Source organism: Alligator mississippiensis, chromosome 1 (assembly GCF_030867095.1).
Source record: "Alligator mississippiensis isolate rAllMis1 chromosome 1, rAllMis1, whole genome shotgun sequence".
NCBI classification, from domain to species: domain Eukaryota; kingdom Metazoa; phylum Chordata; order Crocodylia; family Alligatoridae; genus Alligator; species Alligator mississippiensis.
Genome location: NC_081824.1, coordinates 61,766,075 through 61,786,051, shown reverse-complemented (window position 1 = coordinate 61,786,051; position 19,977 = coordinate 61,766,075).

Sequence of the window (19,977 nt, the reverse complement as noted above, 5' to 3'; positions counted from 1 at the left end):
AAAAAGGTGAGCAGACAGGGTTTTCCTCACTAGTCCATTGTGCAGCATGCTCTGTCATCAGCTCGCCACCACGTCTCACTTCTTGGGGGGTTTTGAGGCTTCCGGCCAGTTCCCAGTGCCAATCACTGGCTACCTCTGCCGCACAGCTGGAGCTGATCTCCCCCAGTACAAGGGAAAATGGCTCCTGATCAGCCAGTTCCTGCCTCACCTGAGAGGCATCTAAGGTGCCATGGCATGCCCCCAACAGAACTGCCTGATTGAACCAGTGGACGTCTCTGGTACCAGCTTCCAGCTCCACCAATCATCCCTGTTCTGCCAGGGATGAGTGGGGACTCCATCCCAGCTCTTCTGATCCTGCGCCAGAGCCAGCCACATGGTAAGTCCCAGGAATTCAGCTGGTCAAGGTGGGGGTGTGAGCGGGGTTTCTTTCTCTCTCTCCCCCCCGGCTCTGCCACAATGTCTTAAATGTTCTGCCACAATGAGCTGGTATGTATGTATGTACATGTGTATGTACACATATATAGGTATATGTACACACACACACACACATATTTATTTTAATATAATAAAAGCTTAGTACTTCTGTCTGTGTGTCTGTCTGTCTATAACACTGGGGGGCAACTATGCATGTGCCCCGGAGAGGGCAAGCAGCAATTAGCTGCATGGGCCCCGCCCCTCAGGCAGGGAACCAGAGGCAGAGGGAGCTCTTAGGCTTTAATACTGTATTGATTTGCCCCAGCTACTGTAAAAGCTGACAGATGCCAGGGGCAGTAGGACCTAGAAAGACCCTCAGCAGGACTGAGCAGCCCAGCTCTGCCCCTCCCCCGCCCCCAGCAATTGCACTCCCTGCCTGTTGGCACTGTCGGCACCATGTGGCCTGGATGCATTGCCAGAGCGGGGAGCACAGAGGCACCAGAGTAGGGTGTGTGTGTGTGTCTGGAGTGGATGTGTGTCATGGAGGTGTGTGGAGCCATGGTAGAGATCACTGTTGAATCGAGGAACTGTTGACGACAATGTATACTTGGATGGATGGCTGAGTGACACTTAGGGTCACATTTTGCCACATTCTCTCAAGTCTAATAACTTATTTTGTGTGGAGTCCCTTTGATTTATCATGCATACACACAAATGCCAAATTCATATGCAAAGAAATGCAGTAGTGAAAAGGGATTAATTCTCTAAAGTTACATACTGCAAACACTTTTGCATATTCTAACAATGCTCTCAAGTGTTACAATATGAAAAACCCACCTCTTAAAATGCTCAGTACCTAAGGAGAGCATCATGAAGAATACACACTATTACAAAGTGTTCCTTCATTTATGCAACTGACTACAAATCTACTTGGGATCCTGCACTTTATAAGCCTGTGAGGATTTATTGACCTTATCAAGTCTTCCAAATGAATGGCTTGCTCTATTTTTTAGCAGATGGTTGAGACTATTAGTGAGACAGTTTTTGGCATGTATTCTACATACAAGATTAACTTCCCTCTAAGAATAGAAGCCATTAGAAAAGCATTTTTTAAATCACTCTAATATTTACCATCCCTAAAAGTCATGTACTCTTATTAATTTCATTATGATACAAGCTATAATAACTAACACCTGCTTGCTTAACCTCTTCTTGAATGATATACTATAAGGTGTTGTCTGTTAAATAGTCAGCTCAGTCTTATTTTGTATTTTGCAACAGTAAAAGAACAGTAACTATTACAGATTATTATAAACATTAAGAAGTACTGATTATTACCCAATGCCAGTATTTTAGTTTTGTATTTTTAGTATTTATTTTAAACTATTAAACATAACTTTGGTTCAGATCCATTTTGATTTTTCCATTTCTTTAAAATCAAGATTAAAATAATAATTCTTGTTATCAGAACTTCTCAGCATTTCCTCAGTCACATCTGGAGTCAAAACCAGATGGGCAGCAAGGCACAGTTCTGTTGTGGATTAAATACAGGTTGAAAGATAGTAAACAAAGAGCAGGGACAAAGAGCAGTCCATTTTCAATAGAAAAGGAAGATTAGAAGTAAAAGAGCCTGGAAGATCTGTTCTAGGACCCATGTTGTTAAAAGATCCAGAAAAAAGGTAGAACATAAAGTCAATGAAATGGATGACACAAATCTATGTAAGATTGTCCAGACAAAAAAGACTGTATGGAACTTCACAAAGAGCTAACTATGTTGGTAAGTGGGAAATGGGCTGTCAGATGAAAGTCATCACAGCTTTTTATTAGATAAGCTGATGGAAGTGCAAGGCAGAAGGATAAATCTGAATCACTTCTACACATTAACAGGTTCTAAACCAATTGTAACCAGTCAAGAAAAAGACCTGGGCATCACCATGGATACCATCATGAACATTCCAAATAAAACCACAAGAACAAAGGAAGCTAGATGTTAGGGAGTATTAAAAGGTGACACAAAGTAATACTAAATATAGGACCAGATCCTCAGGTGATTCAGATAAGTGCAAGTCTATTAGTCATAGGAGCTTTGCTGATTTATGCCTATGGGAGCTCTGGCCTGTTATTGTGCTATAATATACTCTAAATAGATAGTATGTGCTTTCCTTCTCTATGGTATACTAGCTACTTCATCTAAAAGGGATATAGCAAAAATAGGTAAGGCCTAAATTAGGACAATAATAAATATTTGAGACATGCAAATTCTTCCATTTAATGAGAGATTTAAAATATTCAGACTATTTAGTTAATGACAAGATAAATAAGAGGGATAGATAAAGTAATAAGTGGAATAGAGAGGCTGAACACTACTGATGACACTCATATTCCAGAAAAAGGGATCAAGGGATTTGCTGCCATGTAACTGAAAGACAAAAATCTGAAACTAATAAAAGGAAATCCATTTATTTACCATGGATGATCAATCTGTGGAACTCATTGCCACAAGATGTTATTAAAACAGATCTTACTTAGATTTCACAAATGTAGACATCTATATAAGCAATAAAAGTAACTACTGTTATATTAGACAGGCTAAAATATACAAGGGATGCACACTCATGCTTCAGAATATAAACCTACCACTGACAGCTTAGAACGAGGACGAAAACTCCTTTTTAAGAATATTATTGTACAATAGTATATTTGTAAATGTACAGTTTTTCGTGTAGCATGTAGTTCTGGCAACCATCAGAGACAGAATGTCAGCACGGTCAGTGTGATCTGGTATGCTAAGCTTTATGTTTCAATGTACTGTAATTTTTATTTAATCCAGGATGAGAAAGTAATGTATAACCATTTAGGCATTGCAGCGTCTCTTAGAAAATTCTTCCTTGAAACAGTTAAGCTGCTAAAACCTGGTGTGAATTTTAAGTTGGGTAACATAGTGAAAATGCATTTCTTCTTGTTAATGGCTTTTCCCTTCAAACCACATTATTATTCAGTTGCCATGGTTTAACTGATTTTGTTAAGTACCGAGGGAGATACAACAATGATTGGGCACTTTAGAAATATATTGATAGATAGATACAGCATAACTGTGAAAAAGCTGACTGTTAACCCTTCTGCAGGCAGTAAATACTCCTTTCCTGCACTTGGATTTCAGTCCTCAGCACTTCTAAAATTCAGAACCTTTTTTTCTTATATAACAGGTACCACTGTTTTACACAATTATCTGCACTGTCAAGACTTTTTGGTAATGAAGTCACTTACCCTTTGTGTATCTGTCTAAGGAAAGGAGTTCAGGCTTCAGACAGAACTATTTCTTCTTTATGTATTAAAACAAAAACACATTTTAAGAGAAAAGCCCAGGATTCTGTTATAATATTTAAGATTCCTAGTGCTTTCTATACCCCTGGGTTTGGCTTCATTGTGTATTGTATCAATGCAACACATAACATCCTGTTAGAAGGTGTCTAGTATAAAATTCTACCACACTCACTAGGAAAGTACATACTGTACAACTTTGTATACCATACTAGAAAAAATCATTTCCAGGGTCAACTGTCCCTTTATTATGCATCTTAATTAAAAGGACTCTGTTCTATAAGAACGTGTTAGAAATTCAGAAATATGGAAAAATGTCTGGGTTCTGGTTTGAATATTACCTCTGTACATAAAATTTGTTAAGGTCAACAGTGAAGCTAAGTTCCTTTAATTACTCACGTGTTAGAGTCAGACTCCCAGAATGCAGGCTCTTCTGGGTCAAGTAATAGAAACAGAGGTGCCCGGAGATACTGCCTCTTGGCAACTTCACTCTGGCAATGGGCCTGGAGGGCACAGGGCCCTTCTGGCCTATCATCATATTTTAATAATGTGTGTATCCTAGCAACAGAAATAAGTGTCTCCATGCAAGAATCTGGAAGATGTCAAACCCCTTCCTGAGGAACTAAGATGGCTAAGCATACATGAAATCAGCTGGTTTAGGTAACCCAAAGTTGCCATCCAGCCTTTTGCTGCTACCAGTCTTGTAAAGTTTATTTATTACCAATGCTCTACTGCTTGGAATAACTCCTTAGAAGCCTAAGTTGTTTCACTTACTGAATTTGCCCATTACAAGGGTGAACTAATGTGATAACAGAATTGATAACAGAATAATTGTTAAAAAATAAAATGAAAGCGCAATCCTGTGAACATTTGCTGCTGCAGGAGACAGCTTGATCCTGCAAAGTAGTGAATACAGGCATTCCTCAACTTACAATGTTCCGAGTTACAATGTTTTGCACTTACAACGTTTATAAATTGACACCCTGTCTCAACTTTATGACGTGAGTTTCGGCTTTACAACGCTTAATCCAATGCGATGTCATGCCAGCAAACAAGTTCACTGCGTCGCTCGTCTCCCTGGAGAATATCTGTCCAAACTTCCTTGAACACTTTCTTTAAGAAAGCAGATGAAACTCCAGAAAAACCTGCAGCCAAGACTCCTGAGAAGACGCCAGCCAAGCACCCTTCAAAAAGTCCAACCAAGAGCCTTTCAAAAGGTCCAGCAGTCACCTCAAAGAAGTCCTTCCAAATCAATATGACTGCTATTTACAATATAAATATATTAATGTAGCTATATTACGCATCTATAATTGACTGAGTACAAAATTCTGGGGTATTTTTGGTGAAAATAGGGTATTGAGCCTTGGTTCAGGAACCAATCCCCCATTTCTTATGAGAAAATTGGTTCCGAGTTACAACATTTCAACTTAAGATGCAATTTTCAGGAACAAATTGTGTCATAAGTCTGAGGACTGCCTGTACTCTGTTTTAATCCAGCAAATTTATAACCACATATTTAATGTTAGGCATTTGAATAGTCCCACTGCAACCAGTGCCTAAAATTAAGCACATAGTTAATTGCCTTAATAGATAAGAATACTCAGAAACTTGAAGGGTCAGGACTATACAACCAATGACATAAGTTAAGCTATGTGAACATAACCGAGAAGTGTTCAGGGTTGGATTCCTAGAATTTTGATCAGGAGCATCTTTCATGTATGAAGCCATTGAAAGGCAATTTTTTCTTTAAATCTTAATTTTCACATATTTTGAAAAGTTTCATATCAGACACAGGAGATATCTATTCAAACAAATGTTCACATGTAACCATCATTCTTCTGTCTTTAGCATACACAAACACACTTACAAATTTATCATACATCTTTTTCCCTTTTTTTTCAGACATCTAGATTTTCTTTTAATAGAAAACCCTGCATGACTATTATGTAGATGTTCCTTTTCGGTCATCCTATGAAGCTAGTAAGACTTTCTAGGGGTTTTTTGTTTGTTTTGCTCATTTGATTTACTGTAAATTTCATGCTATAGGTTGAATCTGAAATATTTGATAAATTAATGTATTTTACTTTTTAAATTTGCTGTTTCTAAATTATTTCAGTGTTAGCAATCTAATACAGCGTGAGTAGCAAAGGGAAGTCATTTAAAATATATGAATATTTACAGGAGAGAGTTGGGCATGCCTACACATTCATTAATGTTCCTTTGCTACTGCGCACTAAGTTTAGTACCTCTGGGAGCTTATACAAGTGCAGGGTGGCTGCTCCAACATGCTATAATTACAGCATGTCAGATAAATTGAGTCTGCTGGAGCATGGTCATTACAGTGCTCCAACAGACTCCAGCATGACATGTATCAGTATCCCCACACTGAAAAATGGTGGCAGGGGCGCTTTAACTGGGTGTCCTGTTGTTCTTGTTCCCTCCAATAGTTCCCTGCATCGCCGTCCTTGGATATATGTCCATCTTCAAATCTGCTCAGTCATTTCTGTCTGAGTAGGGTTGTCACACTTGGTAACTTTGCCCTTTCAAGAACTTCTGTATTGGTAACTTTATCTTGCCATTTGATATTGAGTATGTGGCATAAACAGTGCAGGTGGAAGCTGTTTAACCTTTTCTCTTAATGTGCATAATTGTCCATGTTCCCTTACCATAGATGAAAGTGCTAAGTATGCAAGCTTTGCACACTAGCATTTTGGTCTTGATGGTAAGATTTGAGTTGTTCCATGCTCTTTTGGCTAGTCTGCTGAAGGTAGTAGCAACCTTTCCAAAGCAAACATTAAGTTCTTCATCCAATGAGAGGTTGGTAGTCACTGTAGAACCTAAGCAGCTGAACTTCTGGACTACTTCTAGCTGGTTCTCATTAAGGGTGATTGATGGATCTGTGGAACTCCCTAGGCACGAGGCGGCTAGTATTTGCTTTGGATTGAGATTTGGCCAATTTGGGGGAGAGTGATTTGATTCAGTGATTCAAATCACTGTCCTGAATCAATTCAGCCAAATGTAATTGGGAGATTTGGCCACCACTGAATTGGCCAAATGTCTGAATCAAACAGGCCCCATCCCCCACCTGCTCTCTCAGCCCCGTCAATGGCTGCCCCACCCGGCCCCAGCCTCCTGGCTCCTTAAAAAAAAAAGCCCAGCATTTACCGGCTGCTGCCAGGTGGGGGGGGGGCAATCCCTGCTGCCCCCCAGAGCCCCCCACTGTGTTGGGGGCTCTGTCATGAGTCCCCATCCCCCGCCCACTCTCCTGGTCCAAGCATCCTGACTCTTAAAAAAAAAAAAGAAGAAAAAAGTCCCTACTCACTGGCTGCTGCCAGGCACGGAGGGAAATCCCCACTGCCCTGCACTGTGTTGGGGGCTCTGCCACAAGTCCCTGACCCCTGCCTGCTCTCCCAGCCCTGCCTATGGCTGCCCCGCGCAGCCCCATCTCCCAGCTCTTTAAAAGAAAAGAAAAAAAAGCCCTGCACTCACTGGCTTCTGCCAGGCGGAGGGGGCAATCCCACTGTCCCACACTGCCCTGCGCTGCATGGGGGGCTCTGCCACAAACTGCTAGAAGCCCCGATGGCCACTGCAGCAGCTGGTGAGTGCAGGGCTTTTTTTTTTTAAAGAACTGGGAGCTGGGACTGTGCAGGGCAGCTATTGACAGGGCTGGGAGAGCAGGAGAAGATCGGAGGGCACTCAGGGGGGCTGGAAGAGCAGGAAGGAGATGGGGTCTGGCAGGGGTCCCCCCATGGTCCCATCTCCTTCCTCCAGCCCCCGTCCCCTACTTACCAGCACAGAGTCCAGGTCCAGCTCCCTGTGGCGGTGAGTGGGGACTGCCTGAATCTCTGAAGTTCTCCAAATCTTTTCTGAATTGATATGGAGAGCTTCAAATTGATTTAGACCTTCTTACTGGTCTCCTGATTTGATTCAGATTCAGAGATTTGGCTGCTGAATTGGGCCAAATCTTCTCCGAATCGAATCAGCAACCGAAACTTCACACAGCCCTAGAATCTCTGTCCTAGTACAACTGTTTTCTTTATGCTGATAGTGAAAGCAAATGCCTGACAAGCTCTTGGTAGGTGATCCATGAGTTCTTATAATAGGTCTTTATCATGGGATATAAGGGCAGAATCATCAGTGACTAGAAACTCCCTGATAAGTACTTTTCTAACTTGAGTCTTTGCCTTGAGTTGTGACAGGTTGAAGAGTTTCCCATCCGATCTGGTGTGAAGGTACACTCCACCATCCATATCTTTAAATGCGCAGTTCAAGAGTACCGAGAAGATTCCAAAGTCTGTGTGCAGCAAGCACACATCCTTGCTTCTCTCCATTTTTCATCTAGAAGTTGTCTGAAGTGGGCTCAACAAACTGAACAGCTGCTTTCATGTTGTCCTGGAAAGAATGTATAAGACTTAACAGGATTGGTGGGCATCCTATATTTTCTAGGACTGCAAATAGACCTGCCCTGCTGATAGTGTCAGATGCTTTGGTTAGATGCACAAAGGCAATGTATAATGGTCAGTTTTGCTTTCTGTACTTTTCTTGAAGTTGACACAGGGAAAATATCATGTCTATGGTTGATCTTCTGACCCTGAATCCACACTGAGATTCAGGGTAGACACAGCTCGCCAGCTGTTGTAGGTGTACCAAAATGAACCTTGTGAAAGCTTTTCTTGCTATACTTAGTAGTGAGATACCTCTCTAGCTGTTGCAGTCATCCTTATTTTCTTTATTTTTATACAACATGACAATGTTTTTGTCATGCATGTCCTGTAGTAGCTTACCTGCTTTCCAGCATTTGAGTAGCAGCTGATGAAAATATGGTAGTAGGCTTTCTTTCCTGCATTTGAGATTTTCTGCTGGGATGCCATCTTTTCCAGGAGCCTTGCCACTTGATAAGGAATCAATGGCCTCCTCTTCAGTGGGCTCCACATCTAACTCTGTCATGACCTATAGAATTGGTATTTGGTCCAGTGATTCACTGGTAATGTTTCTTTCTTGTGAGTATAGCTCTGAGTAGTGTTCAACCCAATGAGACATCTGCTTGCTTCTATCTGTAATGTCTTCAACATTGTGTGATTTGAGAGGGTCAACTTTGTTGAGAGTAGGGTCTAGAGGTTTCTTCAGACCATTGTACATGACTTTTATGTTTCCTGTGTCTGAGGCTGTCTGTATCTCTTCACAGAGTTTGGTCCAGTACTGATTTGCACAGCATCTGGTTGCTTTCTGTACCTCACTTTTGCATGTCAAAGTCTTGCTTTGGTGCTCACTGTTGGCTTCTTGTTATGCTCCAGATAGGCTGTTCATGATGTTGATGAGCAGTAATAGTTCTTCTGCATTTTCTTTGAACCAGTCCTTATTGGATGGCCTCTTTTCCCCAAATGTAGCTTTAGATGTCTCATAGATTGCAGTTCTTAAAACTTCCCAAATTTCCTCTGCCTTCTCTGGTAGTGACTTCCCAAACATTCTAAGTTCAAAAACTTTCACAAACTCTTAGCACTTCCTTTGGTTCTTGATGTTCATAGTATTGATTTTGGCTTTGCTCCTAAGTTCAGCTCTATGTAGTTTCTAGGTTGTAATCTTCACTTTGCTAATTACCAGGGAGTTGTTGGTGTCACAATCAGCACTGTAGAATGTGTGGGTCTTCTGCACTGAAGGTAGGTCTTTCCTCCTAACAATAACAAGGTCTAGTTGGTGCCAGTGGCCTGATTGTGGATGTTGCCATGACACTGTCCCCAATACACAGTTGGTTTTGGACTCAGAATTCAAGAAGTCATTAGCCATTTTCATTAATTTTGCTGATGCCAAAATGTTGTAGGCAATCTAGCTATGAGTTGTTGTCTGCACTGACTCTTGCATTGAGGTCTCCAAGGAGGAATAGTCACTCGGTTGATGGTGTGCCTTTGACAACTTGGTGCAGTGTTGTAAAATTCATCCTTCTCCTCAGGGCTGTAGTTGAATGTTGGTGCATAAGTGCTGATGATGTTCACAGAACCAGTGGTCATCCAAAATCTAAGTGAGATGATGCACTCTGACTTCCCAATGGGTGTTTCTATAAGCTTTACCAACTAGTTACTTATAGAAAAACTGATGCCATGCAGACCATTTTCTTCAGCGCTTTTACTTTGCCAAAAGGAAGTATAATTGTCCTCTTGTATGGAACCAGCATCTGCAAGTCTTGTTTCCTGGAGCGCTGCAATATTAAAGTTGAGTTTGTACAGCTCACAATCAAGACTGACTTCCGTATGTTGCTCGTCATCTGTCAAGCCAAGACACGTGGTCCTGGCTTTCAAGGTGGAAAATTTTTGTTTTTTTACCAGGTGTGAGGTTTCCATCTGCTTTTCAGCTTTTGGCCTAGCCCCATACACCCAATGAGGCATACAGATTGTGGCGGGTCAGCACCTAACTGTCTGGGGGCTGCCTGGCATTATGGCAGGCTGTAGCTGACCAGTAGAACATGATGATTCCTCCCACTGGCGAAGGTGACCCATGACACCCTCCTCAATGCCAATCAAGTGACAGTTTATGACCCATAACTGCCACCTTCCATGTTATATCCATGCTGCCAGCAAGAATGGAGTATCCTCTCCACATGGTGTGGCTGCAATAGCCTGGGCAGTTGATATAGGGATGCTGCTTTGCCCCTGTATCAGTGTTCCCCTCTCAGCTTCACTGGTTTGGTCCAAAGCAAGGACGGAAGTTGATATGTTTGGAACCAGCTATGCTGCAGGAGTTGCTAGTGCAGAGAAGGTCTTTCATCTGCCTGACTTTCATGACTCTACTCCTAGACTGGTTGCCAGCCATGGCTGAAAAGTCCAATTTGCCCCATGTGGATATTTTTGGCAAAATCACTGAGTGATTATGCTCATTCACCTTTTGATGGCATTTCCTCCATCAGGGGTTGCACTACCCCTCTCAGGTGCTCATCATCCCAGAGCCGCTGGCACTTCCTGAGGTTGCCAGGTTAATTAGCTACCACCCAACACTTGACATTGACCAGTACAGGTTGTACCACTTATGGGCATAGCAGTAGCAAATTTTAATCCTGACCTGACCAAATGGAATGAGATGTTCCCTATATAATGCATAGGTGAATAACATGCTGTAACAGGTATTTGCTCTGGGCCGATCTAAACGTTGTCCACATACCTGTTCCTGGGGCAACCATCCGCATTCTCGTCTGCCACGCCTTGCTGTTAATTGGTTAATTGATGTTAATTAGCGGGAAGCTGCCCTTGTACTGCCCCGAGGCCAGGGGGCACTATCTGCAGCTCCGTTTCCTCCCCTACACTGCAGTCCACACCTTGCTGATGGAATGGATGTTGTGTCCCAGCCTTATTACAATCTGGCCCCTTTTTGTCTTCTCTGGGCCTTCCTTTCTTTGATAGTCGCCCTCTCCGGTGCTAGGGCTCTCCCCGGCCCTATCTCACTATGTGCCTTCTTCCCTGGGGCTCCCCAACAGAGCTGCCCCTCTCTGGAGCTCCTCAGTAATGTTACACCCTCTCTGGGCTCATCGCACCTGCACTGGGCTTCTCAGTAATGCCACCCCCTCTCCAGGGCTCACTGCACCCACACTGGGGCTCCTCAGTAATGCAGCCCCCTTTCTGGGGCTCCTCAGAAATGCCACCCCCTCTCTGGGGCCTTCTCAATACTGCCACCCTCCTCTGGGGCCTTCTCAGTAAAGCTGCCCCCGCTCTGGGGCCTTCTCAGTAAAGCTGCCCCCGCTCTGGGGCCTTCTCAGTAAAGCTGCCCCCTTCTCTGGGGCTTCTCCGTAAAGGTGTCCCCTTCTCTGGGGCTGGGGTCTATACACCCCGAATGCTGTGCCCTCACTGGCACTGGGGTCCTCACACTCCACTGTGAGTCCCCTATGAGGCCTCCTCCAACCCCTGATAGCCTCACCCAAACCACCGGTTACAAACAACAACACGAACGTAAGCCACTTGTCTATAACATAAATGGAAGCCACTCGGCTCTAACAACAGTCCAGCCTACCAGGGAATACTCCATTCCTCAGCCGTTTCAGACACTGCCCCTTCAGTCAGGCTTTCCCTCTCTTCCATAGCAGAGAGCTCCTTCCCCCTTGGCTGCTGGCAGTGAACTGTCTCTGGCCCCAGCCCCCAGGGTTTATAAGGGAGCCAGGCCCGGCCCCTTCTGGTCAGCTGACCTTCCCTGGTTGCCCCAGCTACCCACAGCAGGGCTCCTTATTCCCTGCTAGGGAGGAAGCCCTAGCAGTTTTCCCTCTTTGGGAGCAGGGCACCTCAGTGCTCTGTGACACATGCCTAAGAATGAGAAAGGCAACCAAATCTAAGCAGGCAGACGCCTAAGTCAATACCTCTGGGTGCTTGTAAATGAGCATGGAGGCTGCTCTGATGTACTGCAATTACTCGATTTATCGACTCTGTTAGAACGTAGTTATTACTGTGCTTCAGCAGGCTCCTGTGTCTCCTGTGGTGGGGACACCATTTTGAAGCACAGGATTGCTGATACATGAGACTCTGTGGCACTTTATTCTTGGAGCCGCTCTAATCAAAACGCTTCCTCCCCCACTCCTGGAGCATGTGTAATAGTGCCCTTTTAGTCTGACTCTTAGAGTATTCATATAAGAAACTGGATGTGTAGATTCAAATTCCCTCAGGCAGAGAAAGGAATTCAACCCAGTTTTCTCTGGGTTCAACTGGGTTCCCTGGGGAGACTGTTCAAAGGACAAAAGAAGGGGCTTTTCTTTTTTACTTCTTCCTCCTCCATTATGTGCAGGGCTCAATACGGCATGTGCACTCCAAAAATATTGAGCAGATCTGTTCCTGTGAGAAATACACAGTTGAATGACTAGCTTGTGGATTCCACTGGGGCTTAAGCATGAAGTAGGTGCTGAGCTACTCAACACTATCAAGACTGAGGCACTTCTGAACATACCTAGAAGCAGATCTTTAGGTACCTAGAGATTTTACTGAAGAAAACTTAGATACTTCTGGCCATCAGGAGCTCCCAGGGGTAATTAGCAGCTGAACAGGGTGTATCATATTCTAAATTGTACAGTTGGATGCCAACAACCTCTAAGACCTTTGACTGCATCAGACTCTAGGGGGTACATTGTCACATGTCATCACAGGCCTTGAACATCAAAGGTCTTGAACAGCCACAGCCACATCACTACACAAGGAGCACCAGGGAGAGATTGTGCTTCATTATTCTCTCCTGGTTCTGCTCCTAAGCTGCTGAGCATGCACATTTCATGCTAGTCATCAGGAGCTCCCAGGCTGCTGAAGTGCAGTAATTTAATGTTGTACAGAAACGATGGGTCCCCTCTTCAGGCCAATGTAGAATGTGTGCCAGGGCTATAGCTCTCTCAGCCAGCTGTCCTCCCGTGCATAGGAAACAAAAGATACCAGTCCCTGTGTTCCTCATATAATAGCATGCAGGAATTTCAGTTGTTTGCTGCCTCAGGCAAAGTGTTATGGGAGACAATTTCATGAAAGTCACCACATGCATGAATAACAGAAGCACAAAATCAGTCCCTAGTAAAACACAGTACAGTTGAGAATAGCCTGTATACATATGGAGAGACGCTGGGTGATCAAAGGTAATTCAGCAAGGGACCCTAAGAGAGCTACAGACAGTAAGTTAGGGAAGTTAGAACAACAGAAAGTTTGCTTCTCTGCTTTTTCTTAGCATGTTTATTTTCTTTCATCAACAGTATATAGCAAAACAAGAAGAGCACTGTTTCAGTGTCCCTTTGTCAAGAAATATATAGCCTTGCACCTTTTTCTTTCTAATTCAAAGATCCCCAAGAAGTTTTCCTCCTAGCAAGATGGTCACATTTAATTGAATAGAAATTTGTATTTTTGAATGATCTGCTTGCTTTCCAGTTGTACTCTGGGGAAAATTCCCATCACTGTTTACTTTCTAGTCCTGATTGGAGCAATCACAATAAACTTCTCATTGCGTGCATGTCAACTTCCTACCAAATGCAGAATTTGCTGTATTTTATTAAAACACCTTGATGACTTTCAAAATTAGACCATTACTGCATCAATATATCCATATCATTTTTATTTCAGGGATTGATTTTGGTGCTTCGAAAGGATAACCAAATGGTTGACAGAAGTTGGCTCCCTGACACTGCAGCACTGAACACTTTTGGTTTAGTCTGCACGGGTAAGTCTGTATCATTTAAACTTCATTATTATTCTGACCTGGGGCGAATTTCTCATTCCCATCTGGTAATATAAATTTTCACTTTCATATTCTCCTTTACATGCTGAGAACTCCCATTAGTATAAAAAAGAAGAGCAGAAAATTGGAGTCAAAGCCACCATATAGATTTGAGAGGATGACTGCACCCTGACATGTAAAATTACATGCAGAATTCATGTTCACTAATGGGTCTCCATGAGGTGTGCTCTGTTTTCAAGTAAAAAAATGTTTATTCCTTTTGTCAGTCCTATGGACTTAGCCTGGGCTTTATGGGCACTGACAGAAGTGACATTTGTTGTGCAATTGGCCCCTTGAAAGTGCTCTACAGCCATGCCCTGACAGAAGTGCACAGCTGCAGAGCACTTTAAAAGTATCTGATCATACAACAAATTAATCCTCGTGTAATGAGGGTTCAGATGAAGGTGCTCCAAAGTGCAGTGCCTTTGTTAACTTCTGTCTGTCCTTGTGCGATCAAAGCTGGGGTGATGCAGCCCAGCCCTGTCCCCCAGTGCTGTCTTCAGAATGGGAGAGGGAAAGGGAAGGGGAGGGAGCTGCAGGCTAGGGTTTGCCCAGTCTGAGCTCGAGGGGGGGCAAGTGGATTTGAGCCCCCCACCTCAGGGGCACTTCAATCCACCTGCCCCCACCTCCAGCTCAGGCTGGGCAAATCCCAGCCTGCAACTCCTTCTCCATTCCTTCTCCCCCTTCCCATCCTGCAGACAGCACTGGAGCTGGGGGGGATACAGGGTAAAGGGGGGCAGTGCTAGGGAAGAGAGGCTACAGACAGGCAGCTCCCCCTGGATCAGCTCCAAAGTGAAGCTCAATCCCTCCCACCCCCAAGCCAGCAGCAAACATCTGTTGGGCTGGGGTGGGGTGCTCTAACTCATGGAGCTTTTTGTGAAACACCATGAGTTAGAGGATGGGATGGAGCTGCACATCTGTCAGCACCCTATGGGTAAAGCACTGTTCTTTCTTTACATAGTACCAACAGTGGCAGATATTCAGCAAGCACAGCAGCCCTCACTGTCAACTCTGCAACTCTCTGCTTTCAAAGTTTTGCACAGGTATAAATTGTTAGAATTAAATAAACAGGTGTTTTGATGGTGTTCCAAAAAGGACAGAATTGATCTCACTTTTTCTCTTTTGTGAAATAATGATTCTTCAGAGGTGATCAGTAAAAATGTGTTTTTGTCATAACAGTTAGAACTGATGACTCTTATCCTCCATAGTGACCAGACCTCTTGAGTGTACAGGTAATGTAAGAGAGTTGGTGACTGACAAGTATGACCTATACTCCCACCTCCATTTTGATATTTGCTCTGTTACAGATTATGGTCCTGATCTCACAGGTGACTACAGACACATCAGTAGGAAACCTTATTGGTTTCAACCAAGGACCACTCAAGCATAGGAATTCACAAGCAGAACTGGGTCCTTACTCAGATACAGAAAAAGAAAAACGTCCAACTGCTTTCCAAATCTAAAGAGCAATGTAAAGGGATCTTGCTCCTGGAGACTTCCGGTGAAATTCTTTAGTGAGATTCATAGTGAAAAGAAGCTTTTAGTATAATATATGTATCTTTAATATTATTTATTTTGCTATACAGTACCTTAAGTTGCATAATATATTTACTTAGAAAAACATGGTCTTTACTACATTCTGAGTAGTTTCCCTTAAAAAAATCATTTCCCAGGAGTCATAAAAGCTCTGTATCACTCATAAATCACCAAGACATTTCTGTTACAAAGTAATTTATAATCCAGAGCTTTAAAACCTTCTCCTAGACCTACCTTTCATCATATATTGCACAGTGGTAGACAGTCCTGTTATGTGGCAGGGGATCATATTTAACATATTTCCATATATACCCATTGCTTTCAGTGGACCTTCTTACTCACCTGCCAATGCCTGTCAATGAAGTACAATCTATCATTTCTTTAAACCTCTTCTCATCCAATTTAAAACTATATCCCAATCACTTTCAAAAAGCTTGACTTTTGCAACTTCTGTTCCAGCATTTTCCATATTACATTGGTATTTCCAACATGAAATGGTGGAATATGACAGCTGAAAATTATGTCTGTGTGACAAAGGTGCTTGCTGAAGGCTTTATGAAGATTAGACCAAGTGTTTTTCTGTATTTGTTTAGATATTAAGCTATATGTTGTTGCTAAGAGCCTAATTAAAGTTTAAAATGTAGTGAGGCCTTGTATAAAGTAAGACCTAGTAAATTTAGCAAAGCCTTGAAGTAGTAAGGCCCTGTGGCATAATTAAAATTAACCTTACCAAAGGAATACAAGGTTTGTACTGCTATTGGTCAGTCTAAGGACAGTTGAAGTAAAAAGAATCTGAGTGGCTATACGTTATCAGTACCATTCAGAAGCTATAAATTGGCTGGAATATCCAGAAATCATTCTGAAGGAAGATACAGCTCTGTGAAAAGGATTAGTTAGCTGTTGGCCTGGATCAGTGGGCCCATGGATCTCGAGGAGCCCAAGGACTGAAGTCCAGGGTTCTTCCTGGTACCTCTCGGACAGCGCTGATCGGGGATGCCTGACTTTGCTGACCTTTGTGGAAAGAGAAACTTGTTGTACATCAGGCATCAGAGGGGACTGCTGATAAGTTGCCGACATGAATAGTTCTTGTCTGTCATTGTTTCTCTTGTTACTATGTGTAGTTGTGTTTTTGTTAAGTCAATAAACTTTTCTTACCTTTCTACCCTTGACCATATTCTCAATCCCAAACCCTCCGCAGGCAGCTGGGACAGTGGAAGACATTAACTAAGGGACTATTTGGAAAATTATGTGAAATATGCTAGTAGCAAAGGTCTATTTTTTAGTAGTCAGTTATCTAATAGAAAAACTATCTGCCATTGCCACTGGTCAGTCTGAGCAAAGAGCATCAGAAAGGTGAGAAGGAAAAAACAAAGACATGCTCTTGCAATTTATCTTAGGTATTGCAATATTTGATGCCTTTCTTAAAGTCCCAACTTCTGGTGTTATTCTATTACATAAAAAAAAAAATCAAACTTTTAACAATTTGTAGCAATTCCAAAGAAAATCTTGAAAACATGAACTGAAAATATGAACCTAAAAGCTCCGAACCCTCCCAGGAAACACTCCAAATCTATTTTAAATATCTTGCTTTTAAAACATTATTGTGTTTTCAGGTTTGCCTTATAATATTTGAGCACCCAGAACCAGTAATCTGGCAATAGGAATTCCTTCTCCAGAATATCTTACTTTAAAGATAGTTTCTCTGTAGTATGCCAGAGAAGTTTAGAAATGTCATACCATCACTGACTGCATTGTATCTGTTTTAAGAGAAGGAACTGAGCTTATTTAGTCTGGAGAAGAGAAGACTGAAGTGGGATTTAGTAGCAACCTTCACCTACCTGAAGTGGGGTTCCAAAGAGGATGGAGCTGGACTGTTCTCCATCATGGCGGATGACAGAACAAGGAGCAATGGTCTCAAGCTGCATCAAGGAAAGTTTAGGTTAGATATTACAAAAAACTTTCTCAGAAGGAGGGTACTAAAGCACTGGAACAGGTTACCCAGAGAACTTGTAGAATCTCTACCTTTGGAGGTTTTTAAGACCCGACCAGAAAAAACTTTGGCTGAGATGATCTAGTTAGGTTCAGTCCTGCTTTGAGCAGAGGGTTGGACTAGATGATCTCCTAAGGTCCCTGCCAACCCTAATTTTCTATGATTCTATGAAACTCACTGTTGTTATTGTCCAGTGACACAATAGATTTTTTACCTAAGAGGCTGCCAAAACCAGTGCAAATTCTGATTAAGGTCCCCCCTCAATAGCAAATAAAGCTGTATTATCCCAATGATCTCAGTATTAAGTAAGCTGCCCTTAACAGCAATATTCTGCTGCCCCCCAGGGGAAGGAAGTAATGTGCAGTATTGTACCCAAAGTGACCTCTGTCACTTAACCACAGACTCTGTAGTTGAACCTGTACTTGTAAAGCTCTTTTGCTGAGTCTGTTGCTGAACACTGCTCTGGGAACTGGTGCTTTAAAATGCACTATAAAAAGAGCTTGAAACTGAAAAGAATAGTAGGTGCTGTTAAATCTTTTATTGTTATTTCTTCCAATGAAATACTGTATTATCATAACTAATCTGGTGGTACTGGCAATGCACAGAGAGGAAAGATAATACATATGTATGGGAAATTTACATGTTTGCAGAAACAGCAATACTAATGCCAATAGTCATAAGGATAACTTACCATTGTCAAATGGCTTACATTATTTAACAGTAATATATGTGCATAAATAAGAAAGTACAGTGAGTATTATCTGAGATTTTTTTCCTGAACAATATTTGGTAATTGTTCAGAAAAGTTGTTCATGAAAATACATGAGGTTAATCTACCATACAATTGTCTATGCATTCATATTGAATCATAATATTTGAAATAATAGATATACCTTGCTCTTAATAGATATACAATCACTCTTAATGAGTGGTCTCTGAAGGTTACAACAGATATCATGGAACCTAGAGATGGGACAACCTATTATTTTATTATACCCTTCGCCAGCCGAAGAAAAGTTCTTCTTTATGCTATATTGAACATTATTTTCTCCAGTTTAGCTTTAAATGATTTTGAAAAACAGTTTAGGTAAATATGAGTGGCAGTTCACGGTGAAGGCATTCATTATGAAAACATTTTTGTTTGTGTGCATATGTTTGTACAGTATAAGCGGTTTTCTTATGGAATATGGAGTGTTTTACATTACTTCAACAGTGTGAGTTAGTGTAGTCAAGTGGAGCTGTTGCCCCTAGATGGTTATTTGTTGCCTTTTCTCAAATGATTTGGTGGTTTATAGTGGAAAGATGGCCACATCATAAAAAACCAAATCAAATCAGACAAAAAGCCCTTTAGTGGACATGTCAGAGTACTGACAATATCACTAATAAGGCCAATTATTAGAATGAGCAGAGAGAATGAGATTCATACCTTTTTACTCGTAAAAGTAGTCCTTCCAAGTTAAGACTTGAAACAAGTGTTTGCATTTGTTGAAAAAGTCTGTTACGTCTGGTCTTTATAAGGGAACAACTAAGCACACAGCTATGAATTACTTACATGCATTAATATTTCCCACAAAGGAATAAACACATTAACTAACCTTATTAGACAGGTCCCCAGTTTCAGCAGTGGATTTCTCACCAAAAAAGCAAAACCAAGGTATACAAAGAAACAGCAGCAACCAAAAAGTATTCTAACAAAATCAGTATTAACTAGATTTTTAATGTGAAGGTGGAATGTGTGGTCCTTTACTTCATACTATATATATATGGTATGTAACTATAGTATGTATGTGTGTGTGTGTGTGTGTGTGTAGACACACACACACACACACACACAATCCATGATATTACATTAAAAGAATGTGAAGGTTTTTGAGTTGTTCACTCAAGGTTAAGACAAAGGTGCTTTCAGGTCCTGTGCCCCATTTCACAACAGGAAAAGCAATTACAGGGAAGCCCTGTTCAGGTCTGGCAGGCCTGGGAAGGAGCATGCATTCTGTAGGTATGGCATACGCACAGTCCAGTCAGCAGATAAGAGCATTGTGGGGATGGGGCACACTCAGTTCAGACAGATCATCAGAGGATTTTGCTGCTGAACTCCTCTGAATCTTTACTAAACAGTCTTTACTGAACTGAGATTTTTCAGAAGCTTGATACCTTTGTTGAAATCTGGGAAAATTTTCATAGTGAAAACAAAAGGTACATCCTTGACACTGGGGTGACTTTAGGCCATATTTCAAGTCCTTGCTCCAAAGTAGGTAGGTGCTATAGTTTATCATAGAAGTATAGTAGTTGGAAGACCTATTATTTGTTTGTATTGACAAGATCAAACCAATGTATTTTCTGCTAATATATGCCTTGGATGCATCTGAAGCATTTTAGGTGAAACAGGCAGGAAAACATCCTCTTGGGGCAGATACATGTCATGGAAAATTTCTGCCTAACCTCTCAAGATTCATCGGGAGGCAGCTGAGCAGAGCCAAGAAGGGTCAGGTTCCCCCACCCCT